The sequence below is a fragment of the Macrotis lagotis genome, chromosome 6 (assembly GCF_037893015.1).
Source record: "Macrotis lagotis isolate mMagLag1 chromosome 6, bilby.v1.9.chrom.fasta, whole genome shotgun sequence".
Lineage (NCBI taxonomy): Eukaryota > Metazoa > Chordata > Mammalia > Peramelemorphia > Peramelidae > Macrotis > Macrotis lagotis.
The window spans coordinates 209,520,844-209,543,914 of record NC_133663.1 but is presented as its reverse complement, the minus strand read 5'-3'; the positions used below and the strand labels follow the sequence as shown (position 1 = coordinate 209,543,914).

The following is a 23,071-nucleotide window of genomic DNA, read 5'->3' as shown; positions in this document are numbered from 1 at the left end:
TTCCAGACCTCTTGACCCAGGGATCCCTGGGGAAAGCCCGAAAAGGTGGTGAGAGAACTCTGCTGCACCAAAGTGAGCATGGAGCAGAGCTCCTGTCACAGAGCAGTCCTGTGGTGAGAACCTGCATTGAGAGTCAGCACCCAGCAATTCCAAAGCATAGCCCACAGATGGTAAAGGGTTCAGGGAGACTGCAGAGTTCTCTCTACTCTCCCTGGAGTAGGACTTTGTTGTTTGCCCACATTCAGATCCTGATATTAACAGAGTAGGGACCATCTTCACAGCTCCAGAGCAAAGGGGAGGGTCTGTGGTCAACCACATACCAGAGCACAGGCAAGAGGGCAATCAGAGCCTCTCATAAGTAAGACCTTGCAGGAATTAAGGTTCCTGTGGGTTGTCCCCAAAACCCCCAAGGTCTTGGAAGTGCTGTAAATCTGTCATAGACTAAGAAAATGCAACAGAAAAAAGAAGAATCTGACCATAGAAAATTACTTTGGTCCCATGGAAGATCAGAATACATACTCAGAAGATGAGAAAATTGGAGTTTCTGTATCTAAAAACCTGCAAAAGAAACAGAAAATGGGCTCAGACTATGTATGAGTTCAAAAATGACTTTGAGGGGCAGCTAGGTGGTGTAGTGGATAAAGCACCAGCCTTGGAGTCAGGAATACCTGGGTTCAAATCCGGTTTCAGACACTTAATAATTACCTAGCTGTGTGGCCTTGGGCAAGCCACTTAACCCTGTTTGCCTTACAAAAAAAAAAACCCTAAAAAAAAGACTTTGAAAAGCAGTTAAGGGAGGTAGAGGAAAAATTGGGTGGGGGGGAGAAATGAGAGTGATGCAGCTAAATCATGAAAACTAAGTCAGCAACTTGATGAAAGAAATACAAAAAATACTGAAGAAAATAACATATTAGAGACCAGTTTAGGCCAAATGGGAAAAAGCAACACAAAAGGCCAATGAAGAGAAGAATGCCTTAAATGCAGAATTGGTCAGATGGAAAAGGTGATAAAAAAGCTCTCTAAAGAAAATAACTCTTTCAAATGCAGAATGGAACTAAAGGAAGCTGATGATTTTGTGAGAAATCAGGAAAAAATAAAACCACTAAAAAAACCCCCAAATTTAGAAGAAAATGTGAAATATCACACTGGAAAAACAACTGACCCTGAAAACAGATCCAGAAGAGATTATTGGGCTACCTGAAATCCTCGACCAGCAAAAGAGCCTAGACTTCATTTTTCAAGAAATAATACAGCAAAATTGCCCTGAGATCCTAGAAGCAGAGGGTAAAATAGAAATTGAGGGAATTCATCAGTCACATCCTGAAAGAGACCCCAAAAGAAAAAGTCCCAGGAAAATTATAGTCAAATTCCAAAACTCCCAAGTCAAAGAGAAAAACTAAAAACTGCCAGAAGCAAACAATTCACCTACCATAGCTCCATAGTCAGGATTACATAGAATCTGGCAGCATCTACATTAAGGGCTCACAGGGCTTGGAATATGATATTCTAGAAGGCAAATGATCTTGATTTACAAACAAAAATCAACTACCCAGAAAAACTGAACATCCTCTTTCAGGGGGAAAAGATAGACTTTCAATGGAACAGGGGATTTTCAAACTTTCCTACTGAAACAACCAGAGCTGCATAGAAAGTTTGATCTCCAAGTACAGGATTTAGGTGAAGCATAGAGGGGGTGAATGAGAAGGACTAATTATGAAGAACTCAGTGATGTTGACCTGTTTGTATTCTTGCATGGGAAGAAGATGCTGATAACTCATGTGAACTTTCTCATTTATAACAGTAGTTAGAAGGAGCATATATAGACAAGACACAGGAAGGAACTGAATGAAATGGTATAATATAGTAAAAAGATAGAGTCAATGGATGGGAGGAAGAGAAAGGAGAGGAAGAAGGAGCTAAGATATTTCACTTATGAGTCAAGAAAAAATCTTTTACAATAGAGTTGAGTAAGGGAAGGCGAGTGGGAATGAATGAACCTTCATTCTCATCAGAAATGACTCAGAGAGGAAATAACAGACACACTTAATAGGGTACAGAAATATATCTTACCCTAGAGAGGAAAGGGATGGGATGAGGGAGAATGGGGGGAAGGAAGGTGGGAGTAGGTGATGGAAGAGAGGGAAGATCATGGGAGAGAGTACTCAGATATATACACTTCTGAACAGGGACAGGATTAAAAGAGAGAGAGAGAATAGAATAAATGATAATGGGGAGGAATAGAGTGGTGGGAAATACAGCTAGTAATAGCAGCTGTGGGGAAAATATTGGAGCAACTTCTCTGGTGCAATTATGAAAAAAAATGCAACTTTTCCCAGAAACTGAGCCATTGGAATCTGAACATAGACTGAAATACACTTTTTTTTCTCTCACTATTTTTGAGGTTTTTCCATCTTTTTTTGGAGGGGGGAGGAAAATTTATATTTATTATCACAAGATTATTATATTAATATAAAATAAATAAACCAATATAAAGATGAACAAAAATAGATTAGCATTTGAAAAGAAATCTTGACAAAATGGTGAAATGACTGAACAATGAAAGGAAATAAATTAGACTTTCCTGAGATTAAAAAAAAAGTGTTGAAATCAATTGGTTAGTGAAAATAAGTTCAAATTATAGAACTAAGACTATATTAAATTGTGGAAAGAATTATTGAAGATAGAATTAAGCAAAAATAAAAAAAGATATATTGGAACAAATTATGCATGCACATTACTCAGATAACAGATGATCATAGTGAAATGAGTATGTAACTCATGAAGGTATAAAAAACTGAATTTTGAGAGAGAAAAGTAGAACTTGCAAAATATTAGACAACAAATAAACATTTCATAGAATGAAATAGGGAAATTTAGAATATAAAAGAGATTTTTATCAAATGGAAGTTTATGAAGTCATAAAAGAAAACACAGTGCTTTGGAATCTTTACTAAATAATACATTTCAACAGATTATATTTAACCCTCACACCCACCCAAAATAAATGGACTTTATTTTTGAGTGATTTGAAAGGAAATAGGGAAAAAAACTGTACTCTGCTCCCTTCAAATAAGTACAATCTTCATTGGATAGTTTTTCGGTAGTGAAATTCTTATTAACTCCATATGAAGTAAAAAACTGTTTTAATAAAAAATGAAACTTTAAAACAAGAAATTGTTATACTTCAAAAATAAAGACCTTTCTATTTAAATCATTGTCAAATGTATCTTAAAGCATAAGGACATTGATGATATTTGGCCTGAAATTTGAAATTTTGCCTTAAAAAGTCTTTGTGGAAGTTGAGATTTTCAAATTATTGAACTATATTTCATTTAGGTGAATTTAAAGTTAAATTAGTGTAATAAGAATATCTGATAATTTATAACCATTGTGAAATTAAGCACCTCTTTTGATAAAAGACAAATAAAATTTCCTAACAGGAAAACTACAGTTTTCAAAACTCTGTAAAAGAAAAAAGATATTTAGAAATGAGGATCATTCACAATCAAGGACCAAAATGGAAGTTTCCTTTGAGAAAACTATTCAATTTTTCATTAAGAGTGAATAAGAAAGAAGAAGGTAATAACAGTAATTTCCTGTTGTGAGAATAGCAGGCAACCTTTTAGGGTACCAATATATGTGTCATTTCTGTGGAGAGTTTAGTTTTGACTGACCCTCTTGTGTGTTGCCAAAATAAACAGATTAATGTTTTTTCCAGCATTAATGAAGTTAAATTTGCGAAGGAGATAGTTGATTTCTTTTTCAATGTCATTCTGCTTATGGAAATCTGTAACACACTAAAATGAGATACTTGTCCTGAGTGGGTTGTTTTTGAATCTATCACTTAAAAAATATATGATTGTAACTGATTCTAAATTCCCAGAAATCCTTAAAGAAACTTGTATGAATGGTGCATTTATAATCACTTAAAGAACCAAGATAATAATGTTTTGTCCTTCATTCTCATTGACATGACATTAGGGAGGTGATGCCATTGTAAGTATATGAATTGGATTTGTGCTATGCCTCCAGTCTCACTTTCTCCCCAAGTCATTTGGCTTCAGTGACCAGATCAGATATGAACAGGAGGACTGGAGATGCCCTTGGATGTGGGGGGATCAGGGTTCAGTGGCTTGTCCAAGGTCGCGCAGCTAGTGTGTGCATTTAAGTAATTTACAACTATCTCTTAGAGTTGTTGGAAGGAACATAGTCATGAATTGCTTAGCACAATGCCTATCTGGTGTAAAGGATGAACATTGAACTGGTAGGGGATATCAGAGTGATTTTCTCTGTATTGAGTTCAATGCAACAGAAACATATTAAAACTGCACTTTTGACTGCTCTACCACCTCTTGGTAAGTGCCAACAGTGATTCCCATCAAGGACAATTCTACTTGGTCACTCTACTTGAGCTGATAGAAACATAGCAGCTCAAGAAACTCAAAAGTAGACTACATGACACTTGGACCATGGATGAATCATTAAACATCTGCATCAGTTTTCTCTTCTGTAAAAGGATATTTTATCTCCAAGGTTATGCTAAAAGTTAAAGCAGGTAACTTGTCAAAGACACCACATATACCAACCATTTTTTACCCACTAGATCCATACATGGTTCTTCCCCTCCCCCCCACCCCCAGCCTCATACATTCCAGGATCCTGGTCCAAGGATAAGACCTTACAAAGCCCTTAAGTATTTTATGTTCTTTGAATTAGATTATAACTAGTTGTTAGATTTTTCTAGAAATAAAACCTCTTTGCCCTCCCAAGAAACTTTGTTATTATACAATTAAGGATACAGATTCAAGGGACTGATCCAAAATCTGTGACAGATGGAGGCATGGAACTCAATGGTTCTCCAGGGCAGTTCACCCTGCAACTTCCATCTGAAAGACAAAATATTCTTTCACTTAGACAATTCTAATGTTTAAAATGATTTTATATCCTGACAGTTTACTAAATATTCACAAAATAGTCAATTAACAGGCTCTTGTGTCACATATCTGGCCTATAACTTTTCTTAGCACTGTGGTTATTGTTCAGCCTTCCAACTAACAGTCAAGGCAGAACATGGCTGGCAGCTGGACTATTTTTTTCCCTCATTCCCATGTCCTTCTGTGTGCACTCTCCAGCAATTGACAACTGATATAAGCTGGAAAAAATGGCACAAAACAACTTTAAGAACCTATAAAACTAACGGGCAGTGTTATAGACTATATAAATCAACAGTTAATTGTTTATGGACTAGGTAATCTTTGTAAGACATTAGAATCTTAGCTGCTCCCCAAACAAGATACAAGTAACAAGTTAAGGAATAAAGACAGATCATAATATCAGACATAAAACTTAGTTTTTATTTAGAGGATTCAATACTTGAACTTTTTTTTTTTAAAAATTCATCCTGGGACTATCACAGATCTAGTGTTGAGTAGGAGACTTATACCTGCAAATTAGCAATGCTAAGCATTAAAATGATTCAGATCTGTCATACTTCTGCCCTTAATCTTCTTCAAAATGGTCTCAGTCTACAACAATTCCTGTTTCAGAATCCGACCTATATATTCAAAATTCCACATCTATTCCATATTAATTTTAACGAACTTGCTTAAGTCAAAAGATCTAGCAAATTGGCATGGCTGGGATATACTTTTGTCCTATTTCCATTCCAAAATCCCTACCAAAAAAATAAAAATAGAAAATAATTAGAAAACATTCACACATACAGATGACATGATGGCTTGTTTACTCACCTCTTATATTCTCCTATTCAATCTAGACCACCACAGTCAGGTAGAAAGAAAGCATGATGATAATTTTTCTTGCATCTTAGTGGAAACCTTAAAAAACAGATATAACCTGCTTCAGGTCTGTCAAAGAGTTGCATTGAATAATTAATGGGATCAGGGGTGGAGCCAAGATGGTGACAGGAGAAGAGCCTCTCCTAGGTGTACTCTCTAAAATATTTCAAAAATCATAAAATTATGACTCTAATTAAATTTTTGAGAGACAGAACCCACAGAAAGATCCAGTGAGGCAGTTCTCCAGACCAAAGTAACCTGGAAAATAGTGGAAAGGCTCTGCTACATGGGGTTAGGGGGCTGCCTGCCAAAGTGAAAGAACTTCAGCCTCCTGGAGGCAGCCCCAGAGCACCTGGGAGCTGGGTTCACAGCAGCAGGGGCAGTTTCCTGACTTACACCCGGGGGAGCACTGGGCACAACTTGGAAGATCAGTGGGGACCTCTGCCAGAGTGAGCATGCGAAGCCCAGCCCTCAGGGAACTCAGGGAGCAGTGGTGGCACTGTCAGCCCAGATCCAGGAAACAGAAGCAGACAGAGCCAGTAAGCAGGAGCCCCTACGCAATTGAGCCTTGAGTGCTCAGCCTACCAAAGGTAGGGGAGTGGAGAGAGATTTCTAAGGTATGTCCTCTGTACCTGGAACAGGACTCTGGGGCTTTGACCACATTCAGATCCTAATCACAGTCTGGGCCTCCATAGAAGAGCAGGGCCCCCCCACCCCAGCCCCATGGCAGAGGGGTGTACTTGTGGTCTTTAGCAGAACAAAAGGGAAGACAGAGCTTCACACACTGACATCCTTGTGGGGGAGTGTCCCAATAATACTCAAAAGCTCAGGAAGCACCTCAAAACTAGGCATAGGCTGGGGAAATGAGTAAACAGAGAAAAAAGAGGTACACCATTGAGAAATACATTGTCTATGATCCCAAAAATGATCAAAATACTCAATCTAAAGATGAGCAAGCACAAGCTTATGCATATAAAGACTCCAAGAAAAACAGAAATTGGGCTTAGGCTATGATAGCTCAAAAGAGATTTTGAAAAAGAAGTAAGGGAGATAGAAGAAAAAATTGGAAAAAGAAATGAGAGAGATGCAGGAAAAACAGTCAGCAGTTTAGTCAAGGAGATACAAAAAATGCTGAAGAAAATTACACATTGAAAACCAGCATAAGTCAAATGGCTAAAACAGTTCAAAAAGTTATTGAGGAGAAGAATGCTTTAAAAAGCAGAATTGGCCAGATGGAAAAAGAGATAAGAAAGCTCTCTGAGGAAAACAAATCCTTCAGATGTAGAATGGAGCTGAAGGAAGCTGATCACTTTACAAGGAGTCAAGACATAATACTTCAACATCAAAAGAAAGAAAAATTAGAAGAAAATGTGAAACATCTCATTGAGAAAACAACTGATCTGGAAAACAGATTCAGGAAGGATAATTTAAAAATTATTGGGATGCCTTGACCTCATTTTTAAAGAAATCTTATAGGAAAATTCCCCTGATATCCTAGAAGCAGGGGGCAAAATAGAAATTGAGAGAATCCACCAATCTCTCCTGGAAAGAGATCCCCAAAAAACCAACCCCCAGGAATATCATAGCCAAATTCCAGAACTTCCAAGTCAAAGGGAAAATATTACAAGCAGCCAGAAGGACACAATTCAAATATTTTGGTGCTACAGTCAGGATCACACAGGACTTAACAGCAAGTAACTACATTAAGGGTTCATAGGGCTTGAAATATAATATTTCAGAAGACAAAAGAGGTCGGAATGCAACTGAGAATCAACCACCCAGAAAAACTGAACAACCTCTCCCAGGGGAAAAGATGGACTTTCAGTGAACCAGGGAAATTTCAATTGCTCCTGTTGAAACAACCAGAGCTGAACACAAAGTTTGATCTTCAAATTCAGGACTCAGGTGAAGCATAGAGAGTGGTGGAGAAGGGTAAAATATGAGGGACTTGATGATGATGAATTGCATGTATTCCTGCATAGAAAAATGATATTGATAATACTCATATGAAACTTCTCATTTAATAGAGCAGGTAGAAGGAGCTGTTATAGATGAAGCACAGGAGAGAGCTAAATTTGAAGATATAATATATTGTAAAAATGGAGTCAGTGGCTAAAAGGGAAATGTAATGGGAGTAAGAAAAAGGAGAGGTGGAATAGCCTAAGGTATTTCATATAAGTTTTTTAATTACAATGATATGGAAGGGGGGAAGGCTAGGGGGAATGAGGGAACATTTTTCTCTCCTCAGAGGAGGTGGCTCAGAGAGGAAACAACATATACATACATACATATATATATATATATATATATATATATATATATTTATATATATATATAGTTAATGGGGTATAGACATCTAAAGTAAGAAGGAGAGAAGGGGGACAGGGGGAAGGGGGGGGAATGTGAGTGATGGAGGAGAGGGTGGACCATGGGGGGAGAGTGGTCAGAAATAGCACATTTTCTTTTTTACTTCTTGCAAGGAGCTGGGATTGGATGGCCTGTCTGGGACCACAGGATCAGGTGGTTGCTGGGCCTTAGGGATGGTATGTGGGCTCAGGGCTTCTTGGCCCTATGGTCAGTGATCAGTTTGCTACACCACTCACCTTCCCTACCATTTAAGAAGAGGGACAGAGTGAAAGGAGAGAGAAAATATACCATATGGTAGTGGGGAAGTATGAATGGAGGGGAAAAATTTGGAAGTAGCTTTTGTGATGGACTTATAAAGAATGTGATCCACCCATGACAGAGTTGGTAGTGGTTGGAATACAGACTGAAGCACATTTCTTTTAATTTTCTAATTTTAATTTTAATTTTTTCTCTTTCTTTTACTTTTTTGCTCCTGATGGTCTATATTTTTTTGGTGGGGAGGGCGTATCATGTTTACTCTTAAACAAGAATATTTGAGTAATGTATAATAATATTTGTACAATAATAAAAAAATAATTAATGGGATCATTTGGAAACTCATGCTATTATTTTGAACCTATTATTCATTGTATATGAATTTAAAGTAGAAGTTTAAAAACAGCAGTTGAAGGATAAGAGGGTCTCCTGGAAATGGATGACTAAGGAAGGAAAGCAACTCTTCCTCAAGTATACTTTTTTGGTTTAACAGTATGGCATCCCAAGGATAATAGATTCAATTAAACAAGGGTGGTTTATTTCAGACAAAACTCCTTGAAATTTGCAACTACTTTTCCAACTAGCATAACTTTTAATCAGTTCAGGTTTCAAGTTATACTCACTGGTGGTTGTCTGTTAACTTGCACCCTCTTTGAGAACTAACAGGAAAAAAAGAAGATTATTATTGTGATCAAGTCAGTCCTTAAACCGAAGTTGAACTATTCCCTTATTCTAAAGCCACAACTCTCTCTGATATCATAGCTTTCACCAAGGAAATTGTACCTAGGTATCACCTTGTCTGTTGAGTTCCTCTGGCCACCAGGGGAATTAATTTGGCTCAGGAGAAAAAAGAAACCTGCATACACTCAGGTGAGAATGCTAGCAGGACAACTAGCAGAGCCATTTATTCACATTATCAGACAATTCTTTAGAGCAAACCCCCATAAAATTAGCATACAGGATAAAACAGTGACATATCTCAAACTTGTGCATGATGTAACCCAAGTCAAGAAGTTCAGGTATAGGGCTTTCACCAAGTGTGGCCATGGATGATGCAGTTGTGTTATCACAGCAGAATTCCATGGAGAGACTTCAGCTTGATGGTTACCTAAACTTGGACTTTTAGTCATTACTGACTTTTGCCCAAAACTTACCCAAGCAGCTCTCAATACTTCCCCTTTTTCTATTATCACAACAAGTTCACAATTGTATGAGTTGGCCCTCAACCCTTCATCATATAGCATCTGGTTCTTAACTTGTGTTATCAAAATGTTATAACTTCAACATATATAAAAGACTTTCAGTATACTGATCAGTAAGTACATCAGCCATTTTATTTGGCTTCAAATCATTCTTGAAATCTTTTTTGTATATCTTCCTCAATATGCACCATGATGATTTTTAACATCTTGAATGTGAAACTCACACACTTACTTAGTTCAAAGATAGTTTTAAAAATGAGAGGCAAAAAAACAAATGATCAATATCATAATTTCAAAGCTGAAACCATATACCAATTACAGGTGGAGAAGAGAACAAATCATACAATTTCTTGCTCAAATCTATATTTTCTTCCCTCACACAAATTGTTCATTACAGATGTTTGTAATGCATTAATCAAATGATAAAGATCTCCATAAAGTCTTCTTCTGAACCTTTAACACTCTAGTAACATTTTCTGACACTTTTTGAGTATATTTTGCTTCTATCTTTTCCTTATTCATCACTTCTTTACATACACATGTTCAAATAATGCAACTGTTAACAGTTACTATTTTCCCCCTCTTTTTCTCAGTAATGATAATAAATTCTTCTATATGGGGTATGACAAACACTCAGGGTGGAAAACGTTCATGTTTAAAATCCCAAGCATGTAAATTTAAACAAGGAGGTTCTGTAGGAAATCTTTTTCTACCTTCAGTACTTTCTACAAATGGAACTCCTAATATTTCTAAGGTCCTAAATGCTCCCATGCTATAAATATTTGTATGAGTTGAATGAGTAGTTTTAATAAATTTAATACATGATTCAACAGTACACTTTTTACAAAAATGTATAGGTGTCATACTATTTAAATCAGAAAAATTATACCTAATTTCTCAGCATCTCTTCTTTGATATTTCTAATAGCAACTTTGTTATATCCCAAATGATTTTCAACTTCCCCTATCAAAACAGTTTCAGTCATACTTTTCTCCCTATAGTATAGTTTTGAATATAAATCCCATATTCAGTTCCTTATATAATCCAAATTGTTCATAATTAGTTTAAGCATCACAAATTGTCCTATAAGTCCATGTCATGCTTTCCTTTTCCATGGTCTGTCCTTCTTTCTTTTATCCTTTCTTTCTCGATTTCTTAACCGTAAGTTATTCATTTTTCTATATTACTTGATCATCTGGTCTGCATGGTCTTATGTTCCTTTCTGACATCCAGACAGTTTCTCCCTGTGTGGGCAAAACAAAAGCATACTCTTGACCCCAGGTTAATAATTGATTAAGTCCTTTCCAATGTCCATTTTTTGTATCCTTCCACTTTATGAGTACTCTTTAGGGGTATTTATTATGTTATCTATGGTAATTTTGTAATCAAAGTTTTTCAACCACAGTTTTATTCTTATCATCCAAAGTCAAATAATTTACTTAGATGTATTCTGATATCTAATCCCCCACCCCACCTCTTTTCTGTTTATGTAGGAACATTTCTAATGACCTCTTTTTCCTCTCAACTATAGGCTTGACCTGTGGGTTTATAAAGAATGTCTAGAATATGTGTTTATACTGTAATATAGAAAAAATTGTTTAAATGACATGGAATTAGATCCAGGGTCATTATCTGTTTTTATGGATTTTGGTATCCCTGTAAAACAATGTAATAAATGATCAATCACATCTTGAGTAGCCTCAGAAATTTGTGTTGTTGCCATTGTATATTAACTAAATCTATCTACAGTAAAACAAATAGATTTCTATTTCCCAAAAGGGAGTCACATCCATCTGCCATAAGTCATTGGGAGCCTGGCCTCTAGGATTCTTCAAGTAATTTGGAGGGGTATGTAAATACCCTTTTGTGGACAGAATTTTACTATATTCCTAGTTTGCTCTCTGGTGATTTTAAATTCTTTCCTTAGTAAAGAGTCATTCTGGTGAAATTTTTTATTTTGTAAGACAGTTTAGCTTACCCTTCTACTAAGCTGGAAAATTTAATCCTATGATCACCTTCATATTTATAGGTCCAGGCAATCCGGGATGGGAATTTATATGTTCAATAAAAAAGGAATTGTTTCTATTTCTAATAACTTCTAGTAGTTCTTTAAAGAGTTGATATAATACTACATCAGTGCTGTGATCAATAAAGGCTCTTCCTATGTGTCTGACCACATGATAATTATACTGACTATCTGTAAAATCATTAAGGAGTTGTGACTATTCTCTTAATAATTCCAAGTTTAGATACTATTACAGTAAAATATCTTAAATAGACAAAGATCACATAACTTTTTCAACATCCTGCTCATCAGCAAGTCACCTAACTATGGGTTACATAATTTTCAATTTCCCAATCATCTTTCCAAGATCCTCATATATACTCAATATTATTGAAAATAATTGCAGTTAAGGTATACTTCCCAAGGTCTTATTCACTCTTCTGAGTTTACAATTTTACTTCTTTAAAATTGAACATTTAACTCTTAACCTGTAAGAAGCATAAGATTTCCAGGGTGACATCTCATTCTCTTAAAGCAAAAACAAAACAAGTTCTCTTAAAGTTAACCTCAGACTTGAATATCTTTTACACTCAAATTTCTTTCACATCTCTGTATTAAAGCTTATTTTCCTCTTATTCCAAATACACTATTTTCAAAAAGAAAATGATTCTTTATGAATTTAGTTTTAAATATATATGTTGATTTCAAAAAACCCAATGTAAAGTTTTTGCCAATGCCAGTGATATATATATATATATAATTTCTAATATACATAATTTCATAAACATGAGGTGAAAAAATAAAGCTTTTCACAAACTCTCTGGGCCAAAAAATACGTTGAGATATATAACCTGTTGGCCAGGTATTCTTTAATTTTCTTTTAAGAAATCTTTACAAATGTGATGGATGATACTTCATTCATATTTTGTTTTTGTAACACAATATTAAATTTTCAAAAATTATTTGAATCTGTTCTTATACAAAATTTATAAATTATACATAACACAATTTCAATTTAAAATATGAATTCTTAAGACCAGATGTTTGTAAAAATTTTTATGATTACAATATTTTATTTATAGTTTTTTCAGTAACCTTATAAATTCCAGAACTCATATTCAAAATAATCTTAAATTATTTTCCTTTTCAAAATATAAGTTTGTAAATTATTCTTATCTGTATCAGTGTTATTCTAAATTTTCAGTGTTGTAACTTATAAGAGATTTCTATCCTCACTGACAAAATGATGTTCTGGGAATTGGAGATACCCATATTTTGAGATATCAAGGTAGTATGTACTAATTTTTTACCATTGCTGTTTATCATTCCTCTGTCACCCCAAATTTTTTGAATATGTGAACTATACTCCCTTTTTAAAACAATTATAAAGTCTGATTAAAAGCACATAACTCAGAAGTCTGTGCTAACAGAGGTTTGGCAGACTCCCAGCCTCTATCAAAGCCATTCTGACCCTACCTATTTTAGCATTACCATTAGTTCTTTTTCCTCCTATGACTCTGGAGGATCCAAAAAGCATTATAACCAAAAAAATCAATATTATTTTTTTGCAAACCTCTTAATTAAGTTACATGTATATTCAGAAAACATTGTACAGAGGATTGCACATTATAGATTTACCCAATTTGAAGAAACAATTAGCATTTATATAGCAATTGCTTTCATATCAAACTTTTCACTTTATGGAATTTATTACTTTTCCAATCAATTCACTGCCAGATATTGCAAAAGTGGCAGTTTAATGCAATTTCAGATTATCCCAACCTCATTTAAACACATATCTCCATATAAACTTCTAACTCTCTATACTTTCTTCTCTTACTACATAGATTCGTAAATCACTTTTCAAAGTTCCCAAAATACATCTTTTATTTACACGAAGTCAAACCTGCTTAAATTGACTTAAACCAGTTTCTATATTTGAGCCACTAGTGGTTCAAAAATCCCAATAATCTCTACGTGCCTTGTTATTTTTCCTTGCAAACCTCTTTTCTTATCCAAATCTTTTCAGAACCCATTACACAGACTGAATTACTTACATATTACCTTAATATACTGTTCCATTATTCTTTACCATAAACTCCTTTATTGAACAGTCCAGAAAAAATAATTTTAGGAACAATTTCAATTTCTACTAGGTCTCTTATAAGTATAGTTTGCCAGATCAGTAAGTAAAACTCTGTTAGACAATCAGACCAGAAAACAAACAATAGAAAATAAGATAAATTAATAGAACCCCCTTCTTTCCCCAAAACAACATTTTTTTTCAGGAAAATCTCCATATCATAAGTTTTTAGAAAAAGAAAAAGAACCAGTTTTGATAAGAGAGAAAGAAAAGAGGATTGGCCAACCCAAACACAGAGTTATGATAGCAGGCTTTACCATGCAGAGACAGTTAAGAGCTTCCCTCTTCCTGTATTTTAAAACAAACACATATAAAACATATAAACAGAGTCAGAGCACTTTGAACCAGAGAGATCCCCAAATTCCAGGGAAAACCTCACCTTGCTCTCACATTAGAGAAAATACAGAGAACATTCCATTTATCAAAATACATTTTTCAGTACAAAGGTATTAATATTTAACACTTCTAGAGTTTAACTGGTATAAATTTTGAGAAGGCAAACAGTCACTCAAAAATCCCTCAGTCTAATTGTAATATCCTCTGTCCTTCTTCAAATAGAGTAAACCAAATAACTTCTTTTTAAGGGGACAGTTTTAAATGTTTTCTGGTTGGGGGGGGAGTGGAATCTTCTGTTCTTAAATCCTCACCTAACCCATAATTTTCTGTAAAACCTAACATTATCAGAGTCTACATTGATAAACCCCTGAAGCTATGTTACCATATCATTCTGGTACAGTATTAGCTATTTAGTTTCCCCTTGTTTATTTTATTTATTTATTTTTGGCATTACTTAGTACCCAAATTATATCCTTCAGAATTAACCTGACTCTCTTGTCTTTTTGGAACTTACCTCCCCAAAACTTTCTCAATTTAAACATAGCATTTCTTTTTATGATTTCTTCATATAACATATTTGGTAATAGACACTGTCTTTCCTGATTCCTTTAACTCCAAATAAATTTCCTTTTATCACTTGTTTATCCAAGTCTTCATGAAGTAATTATTGCAAGCCCTGAGAGAGAGAAGGAGGTGGGAAAGCATTTTGGCAGAATCATAGTGAAGAAGCAGGGAAGAGGAAAAAGTCAACAGCATTTGATCACATTAATATTCATTTATTTGTTCACACACACTGTTCTCCAGTAATGTAGATTCAAAGTACCTTCTAAACTAAAATCTCCTTTGCTTGGGAAGCGTGGAAAACATTTATAAATGATCTATAAGGAGTCATCTGTCTATTTTTTTTTTTTTTGGTAATTTCTAAGTCTTTCTCTTTCTGCCCTGGCTTCTTTAGTTTTATAAATAGTTCCTTCCCTATTATGCCCACTAATACCTGCTTGGAAGAAGAAAGTATAAACCCGGTGCCACTGATTGACTTCTCTTCAAGCCTTCCCCTCACCTGAACCATTCCAGGACTACCACAACTTCACCAGGGGTTTTTTCTTCTCTTGAAAGACTACTTCAGCCTCTGGACAGCTTCAAGTCTCAGTACCTGCCCCACATGAGGGTTCCAAATGTTGAATTTTCCTGTCCACCAAGGGGGATTAATTCAGCTCAGGAGAGAAAAGAAACCTGCATACACTCGAGTGGGGATAGTAGAAGGACAACTAGAAGAGCTATTTATTCACAATATCAGACAATTCTTTAGGGCAGAAAATCACAAAATAAGCATAAAGTATAAAACAGTGACATATCTCAAACTTGCGCAGGATGTAACCCAGGTTAAGAAGGTCAGGTACAGGGCTATCACCAAGTAAGCTCATGGATGATGCAGTTGTGTTATGACAGCAGAGTTCCATGGAGAGCCTTCAGCTAGTGGGTCACCTAAACTTGGTCTTTGAGTCATAACTGACTTTTTACCCAATTTTACCTCAGCAGCTCTCAACACTTGTATACATGGACTCTGTTGGGGAAATAACATCTTATTCTCATCTCATCATATTCTAGAAATGTTCTGATCTTTACCCTTTTAATTTATCTGTAGATCAGGATGTGAAATGATGATTGTGAACAGATGAAATTTGTGACTGATAGTTTTAAATAGATGGAATATATGAGAAGATGAAATTTTAAATGAAATCTTGAGGCTAATACATGAAAAAAAAAACTCAAAACAATTATCTAGCCCTTAGAGGGATTTAGTGAAATTTGCTGTCTGAGGAAATTTCTTGGGATTTGAAATTACTAGATTCTAACTCCACCAACAGTGCATTAATGTCTCAGTTTTCTGCCATCCTCTCCAATATTACTAATTTTCCTTTTTTTTGTCATTTTACCAATTTGATATGTGAGGTGGTACCTCAGAATTGTTTTAATTTGCATTTCTCTGATCACTAATGATTTGGAGCATTTTTTCTAAAATAAAGATAACTTTAGTTTCTTCATATGAAAATTGCCTGTTCTTTCTTTGACTGTTAATCCTTTGAGAAATGACGTGTATTGTTATGAATTTGACAATTCTCTCTCTCCATATATCTCTATCTCTATGTCTATCAATATATTAAAAATGAGTCTTTTACATTTCTAAAATATACAGAGAACTGAGTCATATTTTTAAAACAAAAAGCCATTCCTCAATTGACAAATGGTCAAAGGATATGCAAAGGCAATTTACAGATGAGGCAATCAAAGCAATCCATAGCCATATGAAAAAATGCTCTAAATCATTAATTATTAGAGAAATGCAAATTAAAGCTTCTCTGAGGTACCACCTCACACCTGTCAGACTGGCCAATATGACCAGAAAAGATAATCATCATTGTTGGAAGGGTTGTGGGAAATTTGGGACACTATTACACTGTTGGTGGAGCTGTGAACTCATCCAACCCTTCTGGAGAGCTATTTGGAACTATGCCCAAAGGGCAACAAAAATGTGCATACCCTTTGACCCAGCAATACCACTACTGGGTCTATACCTGAAGAGATGAGGAAAAAGGGTAAAAACATTACTTGTACAAAAATATTTATAGCAGCCCTGTTTGTGGTGGCAAAGAATTGGAAATCCAGTAAATGTCCTTCAATTGGGTAATGGTTTAGCAAACTGTAGTATATTTATGTCATGGAACACTATTGTTCTATTAGAAACCAGGAGGGACAGGGACTTCAGGGAAACCTGGAGGGATTTGCATGAACTGATGCTGAGTGAGATGAGCAGAACCAGAAAAACACTGTACACCCTAACAGCAACATGGGAGTGATGTTCAACCTTGAAGGACTTGCTCATTCCATCAGCGCAACAATTGGGAACAATTTTTGTCTGTCTGCAAAGGAGAGTACCATCTGTATCCAGATAAGGAGCTGTGGAGTTTGAACAAAGTACAAGGACTATTCCCTTTAATTCGGAAAAAAACCCCAGATGTCTTATGGTTTGATCTGGTTACCTCTGAGAATTCTGTTCTCTTTAAGGATATGATTTCTCTCTCATCACACTAAATTTGGATTGAGGTACAACATGGAAACAAAGTAAAGACTGATGGAGTGCTATCTGTGGGGTGGGGGTGGGGGAGGGAAGCAAGATTGGGGGAAAACTGTAAAACTCAAATAATAGCTTTAATAAAAATTTAAAAAAATGAGTCTTTTATAAGAAACACTGCTGTGAAAATTGTTTCCCAGGTTTCTGCATTCCTTCTCATCTTTGGCTGTATTGGTTTTAATTGTGCAAAATCTTTTTATTTTCCTCCATCCTATCTTCCCCCATTTATACTTTTGTATTTTCCTCAACAATATTTTGCATTTTGACTGTGCCTACCTCAAATTGTCCTTTCCTCTTTTCTCCTCCTACTTCCCTTTAGGGTTGGATAAATTTCTAACTTCAATTCTTTCTTTGAACCACATCTGTTGAGAGTAAGATTTACCTAGTGTTTATGCTATTCCTTCTTTTCTTGTACTACCATAGGTTCTTCATCTTTCTTTGTATGGTGTTAATTATCCCCAAAAGCTTCCACCTTCTTCTCTCACTATAATCCTTTTTTATGACTTTTTTTGTACTTATCTTGTACCCCCATCCTTTGTATACTCCTTTCAACTATCCCAATATAAGAACAGTTCTCAAGACCCATAAGCATTATAAACATAATGATCAATTTGTACTCATAGCATCTGATCAATTATATTTCCTCCAACTGTTTCAATAGAAATATAACCCTCAAGTACTATACTACCATTACATTGTGATCAATTTATACTCATGTGATTTATCCAAGTACTCTCACTCAAACTGTCCTAATAGAATTATAATCTCTAGGAGCTAAAGCAAATCATTACATCCTGTCTAACCTTCTGTCTAATTCTGTTCCTTTCAACTGTCCTAAGAGAAATACAATTCTCAAAAATAACAGGTTTTGTCTTCTCATTCAATTTTATTGAAAAACATTTTTTAATCTTATTGAATAACATTTTTCTTTTTGTGTACTTTATTATTTAACTCCTGAATCTTGTATTTGAAGATAAGATTTTGTGTTCAGTTTTGGTCTTTTTCTCAAGTAATTTTGAAAGTCTGTCATTTTGTTGAACATCCATCTTTTCCCCTGAAAGTGTATACTGAATTCTGCAGGGAACTTTATTCTTGGTTACAATCCAAACTCCTTTGCCTTCCAGAATATCATATTCTAGGACTCAGATCCTTTAATATTGCTGAAGTTTATATACCCTGTGTAATACTGATTGTAGCTCCCTATTATTTAAATTGCTTCTTTTTTTGACAGGTAGCAGTGTTTTCTCCTTTAACTGAGAATTCTGAAATCTGGTTACAATATTCCTTGGAGTTTTTATTTTGGGGATAATTGCTGGATTCTTTAAGAGACTGTTTTATTTTTTGTTCTAGGACATTAGAGCAGTTTTCTAATTTCCTGTATGATATTGTCCAGGTTCTTTTTCTGATGGTAGCTTCAAGATAGACTAATAATTCATAATTCTCTCTCCTGGATCTATTTTCCAGATCAGTCAGTCATTTTCCTAAGAGAGAACTTACATTTTCTTCCATTTTTTTTCAGCCCTTTGATTTTATTTGATGGAACCTTAGAGCCTCAAAGAGGTACTAGTCTGCACTTGTCCAATTCTAATTTTTAGGGCTTTGCTTTTTTTCAGTTAGCTTTTATGTTTCCTTTTCCAATTGGTTAATTTTACTTTTAAAGGTATTTTTTTCTTCAATCAATTTTTTCAAAATTATCCTGCATGCCTCTCTTTTCATTTCTTCATTTTTCTTCTTCCTGTCTTCTTTTGTTTTTAAAATCCTTCTTAAATTCCTCCAAGGTATCTTTTTGTATTTGAGACCAATTCAATAAGGCTTCACACATAGTTATTTTGTCACCATTTTTTTCTTCTGAGCTTACATTTTTATCTTTTCTTTCTTTTCTTTAAATTTATTTAAGGCAATAGGGTTAAGTGACTCACCCAAGGTCATACAACTAGGCAATTATTACGTATCTGAGTTGCATTTGAACTCAGTTACTCCTGACTCCAGGGTCAGTGCTCTAGCCACTGCACCACTTAACTGCCCCACATTTTTATCGTTTTTGTGGTTAATACATTTTTATTTGCTCATTTTGATATTTGAGCTGTGTTCCTAGGGCAAAGGAGCAAAGGTCCCAAACATTTTGTGTTGGTACCAAGGGTCTGGTCACTGACTTACCACATGCTTATAGTGTTTCAGGTACTAATGCTTTGTTCTCTGTATTAATGTAGCCCAATCAAGTCCCACCTGCTGCACCAGTGTTCCCAGGGCTTGAACTTTATCTTTTGAGCTGGGGTTGGGACCCTCACTGTTGGCTTCCTGTACTGCTGGCTTGCTGGACCCAGACCTTAGCTGTGCTGTGACTAAGAGCCTATCATTGACTTTCCAGCTCTCATGCTTTCACTGGGCTCTACTCCTCTTTTGCCCGTGGGAGATAGATCTTTATTGAAATTCTTTCACAATACCCTGATATGAGAACTGGATTCACTGATTTTTTTGTGGTTTCTCTCATTTTAGGATCTCTTTTTGGAGGTAAGGTGTTTTCAGGAGTAGCTAGTACTTTCCTAGCTTTAAGTTGCCATTATGATTCTGCCCTTGGAAGTTACTGATATTTCCTCTTTTAAAAGGAAAATATTCACCTTTTGAATCTGATAATAAAAGTAACTATGCAAATGACTTTAATCTGCAATTGACATGAAGTTAGGGAAGTGATGCTCCTACTTTCTTTCTATGACAAATTTTTATAATCATGTAGTTTAGCAGTATAAATACAATATTAAATTTTTATCTCCTAGATCAATACTGGAGCACATCTGAGCTATTATAAGATGCAGGTGTAAAATTTGAGCTTATAGCCTAAATTTTCATCCTTCCAATAATTAATATGAGAATAATTGTTATTGTTGGAATAATTTATGGGCTCAAGCAGTTGTTTTTATTACTTTCTATACCTTAAACAAACATCTTCTATTTTGATATGAAGAAAAGGATGCTAGAGTATCTTATATTACCTAATTGGGAAAAGCAGATTTTAGATGCTTTATTATTCCTAGCTGCATATTGAACATGACTTAAAAGGAAAACATGTAAAGACAAACATTATGAAAAATTTAACTATGCTATCTTGAAATTGACTATTCAATTTATCTATATATTCCAACCCAGAATTTTGCTGACAATTGCAATTATTCTGGGAACTTTTAAGTTAATTCAGTTGTGTATCAGAGATCAGTATCTTATAAAACAGTGCTTTATTAATAATTCCCTAACAGAATCTAATCCTTCTAAAAGAGGGAATAAGGGGAGGGATAAACAGTTAAAAGAAAATAGCTAAGAATGAAAGTGAAAATTTTTCATCTGGTTTTATTAAATAGTTGCAATAAGATTAGATAATTAGAAATGTAAAATATAAAATTTGGCTCCATAATTTCAAAAAAAATTCAGTTGTCATTTAAATTTATTTACCTTAAAATGTAAATTCTCTGGTCTAGTGATATTCATATTAATGTTATTGTGATTTAACTGACTGTCACTAGCTATTTTCAGAGCAAAATAAAATTGAACTAAAATTTTTTTTCAGAATTTTTAATTCTTTTTTATGGTTTTTTAATTTTACAATTTCCCCCCAATCCTGCTTCCCTTCCCCCCTACCTCTCATAGTAGGCAATCTGATAGTTTTTACATTGTTTCCATGCTATACATTGATCAAAATGGAATATGTTGAAAGAGAAATCATATCCTCAAGGGAAAAAAATAATATAAGAAATAGTACAAGTACGTAATAAGATACCTTTTTTAAACATTTAAATTAAACTAATAGTCTTTGGTCTTTGCTTAAACTCCATAATTCTTTCTTTGTACATAGATAGTATTATCTATTGCAGATTCCCTAAAATTGTCCCTGATTGTTGCACCTTTGTCAAAAATACTAGTTGTAAAAATTGCTTCCCAATTTACAACACTTTTTTAATCTTGGTTACAATAGTTTTGTTTGTACAAAAGCTTTTCAATTTAATGAATCAAAATTAACTAGTTTGTTTTAAATGATGTTCTCCATCTCTTCCTTGATCATAAACTGCTTCCCTTTCCATACATCTGACAGGTAAATTATTCCTAATATTGTCTTTCATTTCTAAATCCTGAACCCATTTTGATATTATGTTGGTATGGTGTGTGGGCTGTTGGTCTAATCCAATTTTCTTCCATACTAACTTCCAATTTTCCCAACAGTTTTTATTGGAGATAGTTTTTATCCCAATAGCTGGGCTCTGGGTTTATCAAACACAGATTACTATAATCATTTTCTGTTATCTTTTAAATTTTTTTTTGTTTTTTCAAGGCAATGGGGTTAAGTGACTTGCCTAAAGTCACACAGCTAGGCAATTATTAAGTGTCTGAGGTCGGATTTGAATTCAAGTAGTCCTGACTCCAGGGCCATTACTCTATCTAGGTGGCACAGTGGTGCCACCTAGCCACTCCTCCTGCTATCTCTTTTGCACCTAGTGTATTCCACTGATCCAATACTCTATTTCTTGGCCAATACTAGACAGCTTTGATGCTTTATAACATAATTTTAGAGATTTAGGGAGTGGGGCCAAGATGACAACAGGAGAACAGCCTCTCTTAGGTGCTCTCTCCAAAATATTTCAAAAACTTTACAATTATGATTCTAACTAAATTTTGGGGGGTCAGAACCCACAGAAAGATCCAGTGAGGCAATTCTCCAGACAAAGGGAACTTGGAAAATAGTGGGCAGAGTTAGGGTTAGGGTTGCATGGGATTGGAGAGATTGCAGAATACTGGAGTGAAAGAGTTTTAGCCTTCCAGGAACAGCCCCAGGGTGCCTGGCAGCAGAAGTAGTTTCCTGAACTGCCATACCAGGGGCTACCAAGCACAACTTGGAAGATTAGCAGGGAGACCTCTGCCAGAGTGAGCACAAAGCCCAGGTCAACATGGCCCTCCTCAGCATGGCCATGGCCCTCAGTGCAACCCAGATCCCAGGAAATGGAAGCAGGCTTGTAGAGCCACCCAGCAAGAGCCACCTGGCAGCTGCTCCTTGATTGCTCAGTCCATGGAATGTAAGGGAGTGGAGGGAGACTACCAAGGTCTGTCTTATGTCCCTGGGACAGGAATCTGGGGCTTTGACCATATTCAGACCCTGGTCACAGTCTGGGACCCCAGAAGGGTGAGTTTGTGGCCATTCAATAGACCAGGAGAGCTTCACATGCTGAAGTCTTGTGGGGGTGTCCCAATAATATTCAAAAGTTCAGGAAACACCCCAAACCAGGCACTGACGGGGAAATGAATAAACAGAAAAAAAGGAATGGGGTGGCTAGGTGGTGCAGTGTATGGAGCACTGGCCCTGGTGTCAGGAGTACCTGAGTTCAAATCCAGCCTCAGACACTTAATAATTACCTAGCTGTGTGGCCTTGGGCAACCCACTTAACCCACTGCTTTGCCAAAAAAAAAGGGAAAAAAAAGGAAACATGATCATAAACAATTACTTTGGTCCCATGGAGGAACAAAACACACAATCTGAAGATAAGAAACTTCAAGTTTCTGCATCTAACAATTCCAAAAAAACATAAAAGTTGGGCTTATTCTATGCCAGAGATGAGAAATATGCAGGAAAAACATGAAAACGATATCAGCAGCTTAGTCAAGGAAACCTGAAAAAATGTTGAAGAAAATAACATATTAAAAACCAGTTTAGGTCAAATGGATAAAAAAAGTTCAAAAACTTATTGAGGAGAAGAATACTTTAAAAAGCAGACTTGACCAGATGGAAAAGGAGATAAGAAAGTTCTCTGAGGAAAACAAATTCTTCACATATAGAATGGAGCTAAGGAAAGC

General features: G+C 35.4%; 1 long non-coding RNA gene and 1 other non-coding gene across 3 annotated transcripts in view; one reads left to right on the top strand and one right to left on the bottom strand.

Moving 5' to 3' along the window:
* The window catches only part of LOC141491997 (uncharacterized), a 217,995-nt gene that overhangs the window by 55,519 nt on the left and 139,405 nt on the right, over positions 1 to 23,071 (top strand). The gene's annotated exons all lie outside the window — the stretch shown is intronic.
* On the bottom strand, positions 5,752 to 5,884 carry LOC141492406 (small nucleolar RNA SNORA31). Its single transcript, XR_012469886.1, has one exon. It is a non-coding gene; the product is annotated as a small nucleolar RNA SNORA31 (small nucleolar RNA).